This window comes from Archocentrus centrarchus, chromosome 1 (assembly GCF_007364275.1).
Source record: "Archocentrus centrarchus isolate MPI-CPG fArcCen1 chromosome 1, fArcCen1, whole genome shotgun sequence".
Lineage (NCBI taxonomy): Eukaryota > Metazoa > Chordata > Actinopteri > Cichliformes > Cichlidae > Archocentrus > Archocentrus centrarchus.
This window is the reverse complement of record NC_044346.1, coordinates 26,541,458-26,558,114: the sequence shown is the minus strand read 5'-3', so window position 1 is coordinate 26,558,114 and position 16,657 is coordinate 26,541,458. Positions and strand designations below refer to the sequence as shown.

The 16,657-nt window shown below is 39.8% G+C and overlaps 1 protein-coding gene across 2 annotated transcripts in view; it reads left to right on the top strand.

Annotated features, from left to right (window-relative positions):
* Positions 1–16,657, top strand: part of ube2o (ubiquitin-conjugating enzyme E2O) — a 53,064-nt gene that overhangs the window by 760 nt on the left and 35,647 nt on the right. The gene's annotated exons all lie outside the window — the stretch shown is intronic.

The following is a 16,657-nucleotide window of genomic DNA, read 5'->3' as shown; positions in this document are numbered from 1 at the left end:
AGTTTAGCTCGTAGCCTCATGTCCCTCAGCTGGTCCTGGCAGGCTGCGCAGGGTTGTTCCACCTGACTGCATCCAGCTCGCTGCTAGTACATCAAACACACGACTGACTGGGCAGGTAACTGCTTTCTGTATGTAGCTTGTAGGTTCTGTCAGGTGCAGCTCCCTGCTCAGACACCTTACACCTATTGATTAGCTGATCCTTGACTCAGTGTAGTTCCAAAACTGGGTGTGACCTGGCATCAGACCAAGCTTTGTTATGTGATACAAAATCCATTATTATTATTATTATTATATATATATATATATATATATACACACACACACACACACATCTGAAATGACCCTGCAGCCTCTTTCAGAAGGAGGAGGCTTTAATCTGTGCTTTGTCACCTGTCAGCTGCAGATGTTTTACAGTTGATGATGATACTTATTGATCCCACAATGGGGAAATTACAGTTAACAGAACACCCATCCAAGAAGACAAACAAACAAACATGGGGAGATAGGTGAACTGTGGCCATGCTGCCCCCCTTCTGGAGGCGCTGCCATTAAAAAGACAGAAACAATAGTGAAAACATATAGGGATGAGTGAGGGGAAAAAAAATCATCTCATACATACACAGTATAAGGTTACAAAAACCTCTGCGATAGTGCAGAAACACATAGTATGGGAGCACTAGAGTGGGGAGGGATGGAAAGGGGAGCCAGCGGAGGTGGGGTGGGGCTGACTCAAACTCCCCTCCTCAAATAACAGTTCTGATAAGATGTAAAGTTCCTCAGTAGCTAGGTCAGGGAGATCAGTCCAACACAGGTCAGAAGAAGACAGGACAGCGGGGGCATAGAGCATCTGAGTCACAATCAGGGAATTAGTTGAACAGCAGGAAATTAATTGGCAACTATTGCTTTTTTCCAAGCATTATTTTTTAGTTGTTGCTGCATCCAGTTTAGCAATTTCAAATCAAACTGGTGCTTCTTCTCTCACTCTCACTTTTGCATCATTGTGTACATATTTTTAGGATTGTTGCTACTGGTCATTATTTTAATATTTAAGATGACTAAAATTTGATAGAAACAGATGTGCTACATGGAGAATTTATAGTTTATGGCTGCTAATTTCCACTGCTCATGTAGTTGGGGTTTTACATACATAACACACTAACAGTAATTAGTGTCACCCATAATCCCCTTGATTGCCTTTCTTTTGAAGGTTTTGTAGTGTCCTTTAGTCATTTGAAACTAACTGTTGTTGATTATTCTGCTTCATATTTTCTTTGGGGTTTCAGCTGTCAGAAAGTTACTAAAGGCCAAAGAAGAGTTGCTTGTTTAGGAGCTTCTTCAGTTCAAAACTCAATAACTTCAGGAGCTGAAATTCAATCTTTTTTTTTTTTTTTTTTTGCATAAGTTTAACCATTTATTGATTGTGTATATGTGTGTGAGTGTACATACACGCTTTATTTTTATTTGTTTCTTGTAGTGTTATTTGCACTCTGCACTACACTGTATTCCTCCAAATCGAATCCGAGCCTATAGCAACGTAATTTAATTCTAATGTGCACTGTATGGTGTAATTTTGAATGACAATAAAGCCTGTCTATGTCTGAAAGTGTTCTGTTAGGCCTCAGTCACACAGGCCTAGAGACCCATCGTCAAAAAATGTGGGTTCTTTGACCAGTTGGCGAGTGGTTGCTGGAGGTTGTCTTACAAAAAGGGTGCTCCACCGAAAACCTACTTGCAGTTGCCGTGGTTGCCTGTAGGTTGCATGGAAGATGCAGACTTGTCTGCAAATGCTCACTAGTGGTAAAACTTGCAAAAGTTCAATACAAACCAGAAACGAAGGCCGTTTGCCTTTAAAGTAAAAGTTGTGCTTTATCGCTGAAACCAACTTTTACGTTGCAGGCAAACAGTCTCAATTTCACTTTAAGTTACAGGCCACCGCAGCAATCGCAAGGAGGTTTTTGGTGCAGCATCCTCTCTAGGCCTGAGTGACCGGGACCTCAGTTATCTGATTAATCGTTTCAGCTACTTTGCTTCACTTTAATCCTTCCAAACCTTAAAATCAATTGTTTGATTTATTTATTTATTTTTAATTTTATATTTTAAATTTATATTTATTTTTTATTTTGGGGGGGTGGTTTTAAGCCTTTATTGTAACAGGACAGTGGAGAGTAGACAGGAAAGCTGAGAAAAAGACCAGTACTGAGGCTATTTACCACAGGGTAAATGGCCCTAGACCAGATTTGTACCTGATGTTACACTAATTTTATTTGTCTGGTTAATGACATCACTCCTGATGATACAGGAGTTTGTTGTTTTTAGTGGTGATGGTTGGAGATGATGAACCTGTACATTTAAAAAATAAATAAATAATAAAATTCACCCGACATTGTTGACCAGTTGTTTGCTGTTTCTACCACTATGAGCAGCACTGGGTTGATTAAATTGTGGTGAAGCCAATAGTAATCAGTTCCTCTTCTGTGGAGAAAATTAACTGATATATCAAAGTAATTGATTAAAATTCTAAAGCCCACTGAGTCTGGACTTAAAAAGTATGAAATACAGCTGTAGACACCAGGATGCCATTCATTGATTTTGAAGTCTGAAGTCAGAAGCTAGAAGCCAGAAGTTGGAGGGCTAATGCTGCGTTCATCTTTAAAAACGCAGCATTAGCCTGGACAAGATAATGGAGAAGGCACGGAAAGTGGGGGAATGACACACCCCTGAAATAGCCTTTCAGCATGTGTGTTGCCTTTTGAACCAAATGAGCTATACTGATGCCCTTTTATTCCTTTCGCCTCAAAATTCAGATGTCAGAGCTGGGCGTGACATCAGTCCTGAGTGGATGGCGTTCCAGTAATAGTTGCAAAAGCGAGGAAAAACTGGCTTTGTTTTGCTCCCTAGCAAGGTAGAGCCTGGCCAGTGCTTTGTGTGTAGCTTATTTAAACAATCACAAATACACAAGATTGGTAATACAGATTACAAGGTCTGCAGTTCTACTTCCATTTTGGATTGTGAAGTCAGGGTTGGAGGGGCTTCTCCCAAATTTCTGAGTGGCAAAGCCGAATTGGGGGGGTATTCCAGTTGAAAATTCCAACTTGTAAATCGGAAACTGTGTCAGGTAAAGCTAGCAGGCTTGGTTAAGCAAGCTGTAACCCTGAACCCCTACGCTGTAACCTGAGATGCACCTCTCCAGAAATGTATCTCCACATTTCTTCGATGCAGAATGCAGCTACTGTGATTGGCTTGTTCAGTAATGTTGATTCCTCCTGTGCATTTCCACCTACTTGTTTGCCACAGTTTTTGAATTTATGAGCAAGAGAATAACAATCATCGTCTCAATATAAGGACTCTCAAAAGTCAGCAAATTCCTGGAGGGAGACTGCCCAAACTGTCAGAATGGAAATGAGGGAATGTTCAAAGAAGTGGAAAAACTTGAGGGACAAATATGTTTGTCTTTTTTTTAATGCAAGAGCATAAATGCTGGTAATGAGCAGGTGAGCTCTACAGAGATTAAACATAGAAGTTTAAATAAGCTGTAACGCCTGGACAAATACAGGCAGCAGCTGCTTGCATCAGACAATCAAAGTGGCCACGCCCTTAACTCCAGTATCCTTTCTTCTTTCGGCTGCTCGCTTTAGGGGTCGCCACAGCGGATCATCTGTTTCCATCTCAGCCTATCTTTATCCTCTTCTGTCATATCAACCCTCTGCATGTCCTCCTTCACTACATGTGACCCTCCTGTGGTTTTCCTCTTTCCTTCCACCTGGCAACTCCATTTTCAACATCCTTTGTCCAGTGTATCCACTATCCGTCCTCTGCACATGTCCGAACCATCTCAGCGTTGTCTCTCTTACTTCACCTCCAAGTCGCTCAACCTGATCTGTCCTGTTGATGAATTCATTTCTAATCTTGTCCATCCTGGTCACTCCCAGTGAAAATCTTACCATTTTCAGCTTTGCCACCTCCAGCACAGCCTCCTGTCTTTTTTTTTTTTTTTTTCTTTTTCTCAGTGCCACCATCTCCAAACCATACATAATCGTAGGTCTCACCTAACATCTTGTAAACATTCCCTCTCATGTTTGGTGCTATCATTCTGTCACAAATCACCACTGACACTTGTCTGTACCCACTCCACCCTGCCTGCACGCTCTTCTTCACCTCTCTTGTGCACTGTTCTTAATTCCAGAATCCAGATGGATGAATTATAACAAATTTATCCTTCTCATATTTATGAAGGAGGAAACATGGAGACCAAAACTAGGCTGTAAACATCCTTCTTAATACTGTAAAGTTGAACATTTTAACATGGGAGTCCATGGGAAGTGACTGGCTTTTGGAGCCAGCCTAGAGGAACTGCATTTTTCAGCACTTCAGTGTCTGCTTCATTTTTCAGCTCCATCTGTAAAACCTTGAAGCCCACAGAATCTGGACCATAACTATGTGATATAAGAAAAATTATGTTGATAAAGAAACTAGCTAACCCATATCTTAAAGGCATAAAAACATTCAAACTACAGTGTCGGCCTTTGAAAACACTTGTCATGCTTCAGTTCAGTTGGACACATAAGTTGTGTGTGTATCTGTATTCCCTGGATTTTGTGGACAACAGCTTTACCTTTTTACACCCAGATAATGAAGGTGTTTTTTAGCTGGCACAGGCTTTGCAGACCTGCTGGTCTGTGCATCCTCTAAGCTTCTCTAGCGTTCTCCTGGGCTTTGTGGAAAAGAGTCACAGAGTTTAAAGGAGGACAGGCCTGGAACAAGCTCCCACAAACTCATTTCAGAGACAGGATGTGACCAGAAGAAGCCTATTTTAGGGCCCAGCACTGCCTTGCTTTGTCTTTCCAGTTAAATGGGTAAAGTTCTGGTCTGAGTGTCATTCAAACCTCAGTCAGAACAAAGGCAGAGCAACGCATCCCTTAAACAATGACATGGACCGAGTCCCCAAGGGAACTGCTGTGTGTTAATGTGCACATGTATGGGTTTCATTGTGTAGTATTCCTGATTTCTCCTTTGCTTATCTGCAGGCTCTTTTTGCATATATCCTGAGAGCACGCTTTTACATCCTAATCAATAATTCATGATAACGTCCTGCAGTATGCAAAGTTGCACACATTCAAGATGCTGTTTGCACAAAATTTCAACTTATTTTTCATTCTGCAGACTGCACCTTGTGTTCACTTCACGTTTTCTCTCAGGAGTGATCAGTGGAAGGAAAAGTGATGCTTGGAATCTGATACACATGTCAGACGTTCTCTCGGGCTTCATAAAACAGGCATTTTCGCAGCCAAATAGGATTTCGGAGCAAAGTGGTGACCATTCTGTGCAAATTATAAGTGATACAAGACAATTAGTCTAATGTAGTTTCTTTGTTGCTTCATTCTGGTGTGTGAAAATGAAATCATTTGAAGTTAAAATATTTGAAATGCTAAACTTTCTTCTTTCACAAATAGGGAGCCTCACAAAGATTTAAAAACACAATTTTAGCCTCGGGTGTGTAATTTTGTTACAACCTGAGCTGTGCACCAGTGTTCCCAGAAACAGTATGAGAATAAACATAGTTGTCAGTTTAATGAAGATTTGTAAACGGGCATGAGCACCCTCATACACCATTGGTATTACTTTTAATTTCAACAACTATAGCCAACAAGTGAGCTTATCTGCATGTTGCAGACGCCCTAAAAACGCCACCATCAGTGGGACAGCTGTCACAGAAGACACACCCTCCTTAATGATGTTTGTGAGGGCATAAACGATGGTAAATCATGATTCTATTGATTTATACTATAGTATACAATGAGGAGGTAAAACTAAATGAAAGAGTGAGCTTGTAAATAAATAATGAGTGATAATAATAGTAATAATGATTTATTTTAAAATAAATCAGAGATATTAGTGAACATTCAAGTACCCTGTTGTTACACTGGCTGTAATCTCCCTTTTAGTCGCTTCACCCACACCAATTACTTTTTCAAATAAGTAGGGCCCCACTTACCCATGAACCCAAAAAATAAAAAGAACACAAGTATTTCATTTGTTATCTACTTAATTTGTCTGTTTCCTTTCAGTTCAGTGCATGGCTTTACTACACCTCTCCTCTGCTCTCTGCTTTACTGTTTGTCACTAGCAGAGTAAAGAAAGTAAAGATGAGACCATTAGAGCTGAGATGACTACTCCTCGTGTGCTTTAGGTTTTATTTAGTTAAACTCCATTTAGAAAACAAACAAATAAAAAAAAAAACTCCCTTAAAAATGTTTTTATCACAGTTGTGGAGGTTTTTTTTCCCTTTAGTTGAAGGTCTAAATGTCTTTTTATTTATATATATATATATATATATATATATATATATATATATATTAGGGGTGGGACTCGATTAAAAAAATTAATCGAATTAATTACAAGCTTTGTAATTAATTAATCGAAATTAATCGCATTTTAATCGCATTTCAATATTTAACATGATAAATATTAATTTAAGTTTGGTTGATGAATGAATCAATATACATAAGCTTAAACTTCAAAATCTTGTTTATTTTCCCACCAGTCTGCTACACAGACCAACAAAGGGTGGAAGTGCTCCTGTGATAAGCAAACACCTGAAATTAAAGTTAAGCATCATAACTGGATAGTTTTATTCAACATTAATGTCTCACTTAATATAGTTGGAAATTAATCATTCTCTCAGCTGTATTCCTTGATGTTGAAATGTGTTATGCTTGTTTTAACAGCTTATTTTGAATTAAAGACTTAAAATTAAACCACAAAAAGGAGAAAAAGTTCGTTCTCCGTTTAACCAGCTGCTTTTACACAGCTGTGCTTCGCACTCACGGTTGCTAGGCAACATGAGCGACACAGAGGTGAAGGCTAGCCGCTCACTTCCGGCCTTTGTGGTGTTCGTGGGCTGCGAAAGACGTGGGCCGGGTCCTTCACAGGATGCGGCCCCTAATTTGGACATTGTGCGTCGATATAATCTGTATGCCGGGAACTCGCGCACTGAGAAACGTTCCACGGTGCAAAGTGCGATTAAAATGCGTTAAAATTTTTAACGTGTTAATTTCCCCGTAATTAATTAATCGAAATTAACGCGTTAAAGTCCCACCCCTAATATATATATATATATATATATATATATATATATATATATATATATATATATATATATATATATATATATATATATATATATATATATATATATATATATATATGCATTGTGTTGTAAATAAATCTTGAATTAGATGGTAGGAGCTTAGTTTTAATCCTATTCTGAACTCAAAAATTGAAACTCATCGGCATAAAATTATATTGGATGTGTCAAGTACACAAATTGTTTGGCTTTGTTGTTTTCAAATGTGGAGGATGTCATTCATTTTTAGGCTAATCTGTAAATCTTTGTCATTGACTCCCAGATTTGCTTGTATTAGTGTTGCAGTCATACAATCAGCCTGAGAGAAAAGGATTGAGTTACATCAGTAGCTTTGAAATCGGAGCATGTCTGCAGCTCACTACTTCACTCTGACACACCCTATGAAATCTTAATAACGTTCCCCAGAGGATGTGACTGGGCTTAGATCTGCATCTCAGTGCAGGTATGAACAGGGGCACTTCAGCTGTTGTCAGCTGCACTGCTTCCATACGCATGAGGTTTGACGGGAACATGGCTGACTCACCTCAGCCCTGAACAGTGTTTGGGTTCTTAGACACACAAAAAAAACCCTTAATGTACACATTACGCTTTATTTTATTTTTTTAAAGTAATGCATTACTTATATTTATACCCTATAGAAAGTGGTACTGTCAAAAATCACCCCTGTGAGGCCCAAGTTTTGTATTTTTAAGATGTTTTTTACGAGCCACGCCACAACCATTAAGTTACTGTAGCTCACATATCTAATTGGCTTACTGTTACAGTTAGCCATTATTTGCACATATAAAATCAGCCCGAATGAGTTAACATAACAAAAGAGCTTAAAAAGAAAACAGTCAGCTGTTCTTCAGTTTACCTTCAGGTGCTCAGTTATATCATCTACATATGTTCACTGATTAATCAAGAATAAATTATTCACCTGCTCATGGTGTCTTTCACAAACACGTTATGCAGTATTGCAGACCCCCCTCCCCAGCAGCATTGGTTGATCAACCAGCAGTTTCTTGTTATCAAGGGCTACAGTATGCTTCTGCGGCAATCCAGCGTACAGCTTACATCAGCTTTGCAGACTGTCATCTACATGTTGTTAGCTGTTTACAGTCACGAGGGTGCAGTGTCACAAACAACTGGTCTGTGGGCTACTGTTGCTTGTGCTGTTGTTGGTCCTTCAGCCAGCTGCTGATAAAAGTGAAATTACAATACACAAAGTGCTGAAGTGAAACTGTTAAAAACAATGAAGGTGTCCACTGCGGCCACTGTCTGAGCTTTTCCTGATGATTTTATTTTTGTTTTGTGCTTCTTCTATTTATGGTGAACGCTGATGTCGCTCCCTTCCCTGTTTCCTGCCCACTTTTCAACCATTCAGCATTCAGCCTGTGCATAGTGCTGTGCATGTTGAGCTGCCTAATGTTGGATTTTTGGAGGACTGCCCGCTGAGTCATTTACATTGATTCAATTCAATTTTATTTGTAGCACGCCAAAACACAACAGTCACCTCAAGGCACTTTGTATTGTAGGTAAAGATACAGAGAAAACCCAACAGTCAAAACAACCCTCTATGAGCAAGCATTTGGTGACAGTAGGAAGGAAAAACTCCCTTTTAACAGGAAGAAACCTCCAGCAGAACCAGGCTCAGGGAGGGGCAGTCATCTGCCGCGACGGGTTGGGGCTGAGAGGAGAGAGAGGACAAAAGACATGCTGTGGAAGAGAGCCAGAGATTAATAATAACTAATAATTAAATACAGAGTGAAGTATAAACAGAGTAAATAAGGTGAATGAAAAGAAAACAGTCCATTATGGGAACCCCCCCAGCAGCCTAGGCCTATAGCAGCATAACTGAGGGATGGTTCAGGGTCACCTGATCCAGCGCTAACTATAACTGCACAGACAGCTACAGCTGGTGTAGCAACACACCACCTGAGCAATTGCCAGTCATTAAAATTAACTTGTGCAGATATGCAAGCATATGAAAAGTTCTCATCTCAGTAATTTTAATAGCTGATTTATTATCACACAGCTGATGGGACATCAGTGAAAACTAGCTCATTGAGCACTTTAAGTAAAAATGTAGTGAGTGAGTCTACTGTAGGGAAGAATGAGGAATGAAAACCAACCTTTGGCTGCTTTGATGAGGTCGGCACACTCTGCATGTGAATCACTCAAGTGCGGGGGGAATCGCACTGCGAACTTTGTGTTAGTATTATTTCACAATGCTTGTACAGCTTGGAGTGTTGTTTCTGTTCAATTTGCTCTTTAGCAATCTTGTCCCTTCATGCAGAAAGTTACAAATAATCGTCACTCCTCAGGTTGCAGAGCCCCTCAGTGCTTTTAAAAAGGAAAGCAGGGTTCCAGCCAGAAAAAAAAATCAGCTCGTATGTGTTGGGGGTTGGGCGCTAATGTTAAACGCTAAATGCCGGGCCAGCTTGCTTATTCAGTGACGGTGAACAGTTGGATAATATTATGTATGTAATATTCTGTGATAATGGTTGATCCTACGGGTCATTGATGGCACCTGAATCTGATTGGACCATGTGACGATAGGGAGTGTGGATCCCTCTAGTCTGTGTTTACGACGGTCTGAAAATAAGATGCATGTTTACCTGCAGCTATTGTTAATAAACATTCCTTAAGAAACACGTCAATGTGTTATCCTTGTGAGTCTACGAAGACAAGAAACAAGACAAGCTCCTGGGATTTTATGTTTAATAGGAAGCCCAAAATTGTCCTTTGAGCTCCCTTTTTACTCTACTTACCCCTCGGTTTCACGCTAGTTGCTATTTTGCCCTGTGAAATAATTGTGGTGAAATAATACTATAGTGCAGCGATCTAGCCAGAGGGGAAAAAAAAATATCAGTCTGGTGTTGGTGACAGGGTGGCGTGTGCGGGGTGTGCTTGCTAATTGCAGTGATAGAACAGGTCTGATAACGAACCAGTGAAATTCTCAGCCAGCAAGATGATCTCAGCATGGCGGAGCACCAGGTGATCAACTGCTGTCTAGAACCCTGGAAAGATACCAAGTTCATCTGGTCTTGCCTTTGATATCCTTACAGAGTGCCTCACCAAGTTATGATTGCTGGGTCATCCAAACTTCAATGCTGCTTTTGTGGTGTATACAGATGCCAGAGAAAGGGGTCTTGGGGCAGTCCTAGTCCAGAAGACAGTCCTAAATCTAAAGGTCCCTAAATCTAGCTGAGCGGAATTATTCAGCCACTGAGTTGGAATGTTTGGTTGTGGCCATGGAAGAGTTATCTGGCGAGCCACCCATTCAGTAATGATGCTTAAGCCTCTCTCCTGTGGGTGTTCAAAATCACTAAGCCTAGCTCTAGATGCATCAGGTGGGCACTCAGGCTTTTAGGAATTTACATTCACTCTAAAATACAGGAAAGGCAAATACAATACTGTGTCTGAAGCTCTTTCCCATGCACCAACAGAAGACCAAACCTCCATGTCAGTATGTACCATGCCCTCTAAGGAGCTCCACTTCACCATTGACGCAGTATGGAAGGTGCAGCAGGAATACACAGATCAGTCCTTGTATCAGAAAATCATGCAAACTGGGAATATGACATAAATCCCACCACTTCATTCAAAATAAAAGACGACCTCCTTTATCATGTTATGGCGCTTCCCTACAGGACCATATACCAACTTTATATAACTGATCGCTTTCCAAGTGCAGATTTTTGAATATTTCCACCAAGATCCTCTCTATAGACATCTGGGAAGGCACAAAACGTACTGGCGATCACAGAATTTGGTCTACTGGCTTGGACGTTCAGGAACATGTTCAAAACTGTTGTATGTCCGTTATACAAACCTGAAAACCAAAGACCAGCAGGCAGATTCAAACGAACTGTGGTCCAAAGGTCCTGAGAAATGGTAGGAATAGGTGTATCCATTTCCCAAGAGACCAACCATACCGTGTATTCACTGGTCTTTATAGACCATAACTCCAGGTGGGTGGAATTGCTCCCTCTCAGGAAGGCAAAAGCAGAAGTCATTTCCCATATTGTGGTGAAAATCTTGATATGATGAGGGAGCAGGATTACATTCATGGAATCCATTTTGTTTCCTCAGTCTTTGAGAGAGCGTGCTGAACCTGAACTATGCGCCATAAATTAACATCAACCTATCACTCTCAGACCAACCTCACTGAAAGAGTGAACTGCACTATGAGGAAGTTAATTAAAAAAATGTTGGCTGGAAATGAGACATGCTGACAGTTTTCGTACCAGATGGCTGTTATGGTAATGGGCAGATCTTTTCTATACCATGGAAATGGTTTCACCCCACCGTCTGCTCTCAGAGCCAGTTAAATTGTCAGGGTTTTCTAGGCATGCTGTCATAGGATGAGTTCCCAATTTTGCTGCTCTGCCCCGTTGCAATGCCCTCGAGTTAGCAGCATTATGCATTCATTAAAATTCACTTCTCTGAATACAGATCAGACTGATCTGATTTGCGATTAATAAATTCCACTTTGGCTGGGCGCAGTGCTTGACCCCACAGTGACATTCGAAAATAAAACATTAACATTTTGTAGTTTATTCTAATCTGTGGTCATTAGGTCGCAGCTGAAAGAGGAAGTTATGGATCAGTGGGTATAAATGAAGCCTGGTGAGCGGGGAGACTCAGAGTTTTGCTGCATTTATTTTTGTCTTTTATGGTGCTGGAAGTTTTTATTTTTTGTTTTAACCCTTATACATGTGCACTTTTTTGCTTACGTTGTTAGTGACCTGGGGGTAATTCTGTACCCCATGGATTTATCAAAGAAAGCATAGATATAACCATAAAATGAACTTTATTTCAACCAATAAACGAACACTGCATGCATTTAACCACCAAACAAACACTGCATGCATTTAAACAACTGAATTGGAATATTCTGCAAAACATTTATCATTAGCAACCTCATTCTGGATGAACATACCTAAAATGAAGTTACACAGTACCAGGTAGCTGATAAGACTTGGGAACAAAAATATCCAGATACATGTATAGAAAGACTAGCTAATTCCATCTAAATTTGTCTGATATGAAACCTTTTCAAAATATTTTTTTATTACAACAAATCACTTTTTTTCTGTGTTCACTGTACAATAACATCCCCAAGTTCAAGGTCAATGTCCTGTATTTCTAGCCATGCCAGATATGCTGACACTTTTTGTATGTCTTACCCCTACTTATTCTCCCAGATCTTTTACAGTTGCATCTGGATGTATATAGGATTTGATTCAAGTATTCTAGTCCTATATATATACCTATCTATCTATATATATATCTATATATATCTATCTATATCTATCTATCTATCTATCTATCTATCTATCTATCTGGGGTGGGACTTTAACGCGTTAATTTCGATTAATTAATTAGGGGGAAATTAACGAATTAAAAATTTTAACGCATTTTAATCGCACTTTGCACCGGAACGTTTCTCAGTGCACGAGTTCCAGGCATACAGATTATATCGACGCACGATGTCAAAAATTCAGCGGCCGCATCGTTCGAAGGACCCAGCCCATGTCCTTCGCAGCCCACGAAGACCGCAAAGGCCGGAAGTGAGCGGCTCGCCTTCATATCAGCTGCCCTCACCTCTGCGTAGCTCATGTCACCTAGCAACCGTGAGTGCGAAGCACAGCTGTGTAAAAGCAGCTGGTTAAACAGAGAACGAACTTTTTCTCCTTTTTGTGGTTTAATTTTAAGTCTTTAATTCAAAATAAGCTGTTAAAACAAGCATAACAACATCAAGGAATACAGCTGAGCTAATGATTAATTTCCAGCTATATTAAGTGAGACATTAATGTTGAATAAAACTATCCAGTTATGATGCTTAACTTTAATTTCAGGTGTTTGCTTATCACAGGAGCACTTCCACCCTTCACTGGCCTGTGTAGTAGACTGGTGGGAAAATAAACAAAATTTTGAAGTTTAAGCTTATGTATATTGATTCATTCATCAACCAAACTTAAATTAATATTTATCATGTTAAATATTTAAATGAGATTAAAATGCGATTAATTTTGATTAATTAATTACAAAGCTCCTAATTAATTAGATTTATTTTTTTAATCGAGTCCCACCCCTAATATCTATATATCCTACCTAATATAGAGATACCACAAGGTAGCAGTGCTGCATCAAAAAGAGACACCTTTTGGCAATGATGGAAACCCTGGGGTACAGAATTACCCCAGGTCCATAAAACTGTAAATTTCGCAATTGAAATTAATAACTTAATAAGTGGCTATTGATTGATGAGGGCAATGCATAAAAAAAGGGCCGGTAATGACCAAGGAACAAACTCCTATAAGGATTGCTCGATAACATTTACTTCAATAATATTATCTTAAAAAATTGGGACTTGGGGTACAGCATTACCCCAGGTACGCATAATATTAAAGGCACTGCTGAGCAAGTCATTTAGAGAAGCTTTCTGCTGCTTGGTGGAACATTTATATGTGTAACTATTCTTTGGCGATTGTCCTCCAAATTGGAGTGCTCTCAAATGACTGAATAGTTTTGGTAGACTTGTGGCATACTAACTTTCCTGGCAGAGTTTGGACTGGACCTCATTTTTATTCCACACAGAGCCTTTTGACAGCTGTAGTAGTTTGCGTGTGGGCAGGTTTCTCCTGTTTGGTCCACAGGGCTAACAGTTGTGAAACATGAGACCAAAACCTTGATGCAAACGTCTGCAGTTTTGTATCACAACTCCATTTTCCTGGCTGATGAAACCTGTAATGTTTTAACATCATTCAGTGAATAGCATTTTAAAGACGCAAATGAACAAAGTGTTTCACAGTTTGGTTAAAAGGAAATAAATGTACATATCCCAACATACAGTACATACAAACATGGTTTCATACAGTGTGTATTTCCATACATGTTTTGTTGTGAACTTTAGCCACAAAATAATGGGTGAACGATTAGGGAAAAGTTTTCAGCAGTTGTTTTTCTAAAAATAAATAAATCAGTCAGATTCAGATGACCTGATGGAAGAAGAGCGGCTCTTCCAAAGTTAAGACGCTACAACCTTAAAGACGTCATCCTCCCTAGGTTTAAAATAAGAGAGTGAAATGGGAGTTTTAATAATCCAGACAGGACAAAATTGTGTGTGTAGTAAAAGTTCCAAGTTATTGAGTGACTGTAAAGGTTTGAGATATTTATTTATTTGCAGTGTTTCTTAGATGAAAGAACAAAGACTGGATGAGTTTAAGATGTATTGCCTGACCTCCTTGATGAGGCTGTTGGGGCCAAACACAAGAACCTCAGTTTTGCCAGGATTAAGATATTTGTGTTCATCCACTAAAGAAAAACTGAGGTATAAACTGACCATAAAGAATTGTTACTTCTCTAGCTCAAGTAGCACTTAATCTCTGTGAACCACACAAGCTTTACGGGTCTGACTGCTGGTAGGTTATAGCTAGTTTTACTGGTGGCTGGTTTTTGTGGCAGCAGTGGTGTTACATCATACAAGGTGCTGGAAAAAAGAAATTAAATGTATAAGAGAAGGCATGTTACACAAATGATTTTTATTTATTTTTTTGGTTAATATAATGATGCTTATATTCACTGTATCCTATCCACTGTGATCTCAGCATGGAATCCATTCAATCAGTCTGTCTCTTGGCTTTATACTTTTTGTAGGAACAACAGTTTTACTGCTCTTGTTTATAGCAATGGGATGGAAAAAAATCCATCAAAATTCAAGTGGGACGATGAGCTGGATGCTGTAACTGCAAGGTGACTCCCGTCTATCAACCTGCCCCTCCACCCTGCCCCCAGCCATCTAGCTACATGAGTGTAGTCAACTCCACCCCCCCAGCTGACCTACACAATTGAAACATGTTTTTTCTGGGTGTGCTGACTGTTGAATTACACTTGAGCCACAGCACCGCACTGATTTCTTTCACCTCTTATCCATCTTCTGGTCATGATCACATAAATTGCTTTTAGTCCTGTCAAGCCCTCGCCTCTTCAAAAGCATTTTAGCTGCAGTGCTGCTGAACACTTGAAGAGATCAGCTTACTGCTGAAATGTGTTTAAAACACGAGGTCAGAACTGTTTCATTTTTTTTTTATTTCTAGTTCTTCTGTCAAACATGTGGAGGCTAAACGAAGTCACTTAGGACAGTATTTCAAGAAATGTACTAAATCTTACAGGGAGTAAGATGTGTATGATTAGCTTTAGGGGTGGGAATTAGAGCAGTTGTTACAGTGGTATTACATGACAAGCAAGCAGTAACCTTTTGGGCTAAAAAAAAGAAGCCAAATGTGGAGGTGCCAGATTTTAAAATGAGCATCCGTGGTCTGATGTTTAATTTACCCCTTTATAACAGCTGTATGAAGGGGTGAGTTGTTTTATAACTTATCTAAACCGTATTAAGACTTAATGTCAGGGGTGGGGCTGCTTTGACTGACAGGTAAATGGCTATACGGGCAGCTGTAGCTGGCACTTTGTATGTTAGGCTTCACCTCTGTTAATTTACTCACTGAACTGTATGGTTTGTGACTTATGGAGCATTTTTAATTCAATTATCTAACAAATAACATGGCTTTCATTCATAGTCAGAGTGCCTTACACTTGAATCTTTTCGAAACAGGCCAGCAGGGAGCGACTCCTGTGGTTGCAGAAAGGCATCTGGTTGTATAGAAGGCTGTTGGAAAACAGCCCTTGGCTGCCTTCATTCATTGAACCGAATAAACTTTTCCCTGATGAATTTAGGCCTCAGTCGCTTGTTTCAAGTCACACTGAATACAACACAATAGTCACTTTTTAAATTCTCTTGTTAATGTCCAGAAGATTATAAACCGTAGTATGATTTCCTGTGTGTAAACTTGCTAGCCTATGAGTGGGCAGTATCCACTCTTCAAGTGTCACATCCTGTTTAAAAACACAGAAAGTGGTTATGGGACAATGCTCAGCTTGAGGTTTCAAGACCGGACTTTGCTAACCAGTGAGTGGTGTTTAAGTGGTCAAATCTAGTTTTATATAGGCGTTAGCCTGTGCTTGGTTTGAATTTGTACTAGAAGTCTGTTCCTCAGTTTAGTGTGACATTCTAGCCCAGCTCTCAGAGGGTGAGAGGCAGGGTACACCCTGAACAGGTCGCCAGCCTGTCGCAGGGTCAGTGCATAGAGCCAGACAACCATTCACACTCACATTCACACCTATGGGCAATTTAGAAGAACACCAGTGAACCTAACCCCACTAAGTGCATGTCTTTGGCCCATGGGGTCCTTGTTGAGACTGTGTGGACTTGTGAGAATTTACACTACAATGCACCAAGTATGAATGCGCCCCACGAGGCGAACTTCAAAGAAATATAACAGGAATGACTACATGACCATTGGGTCTCCAGCTGTTTGTGTTCGCAGCAGAATTTAATCAAGGCTTCTCGTTAGCTGATAAAGACACTCTATTGAAACTTCAAAACTGGACTGCACAAATATTTTATGTGCAGTCTGACTGGAAAATGATCATCAGATACATCGCCAAAAAAAAAAAGCAAAAATT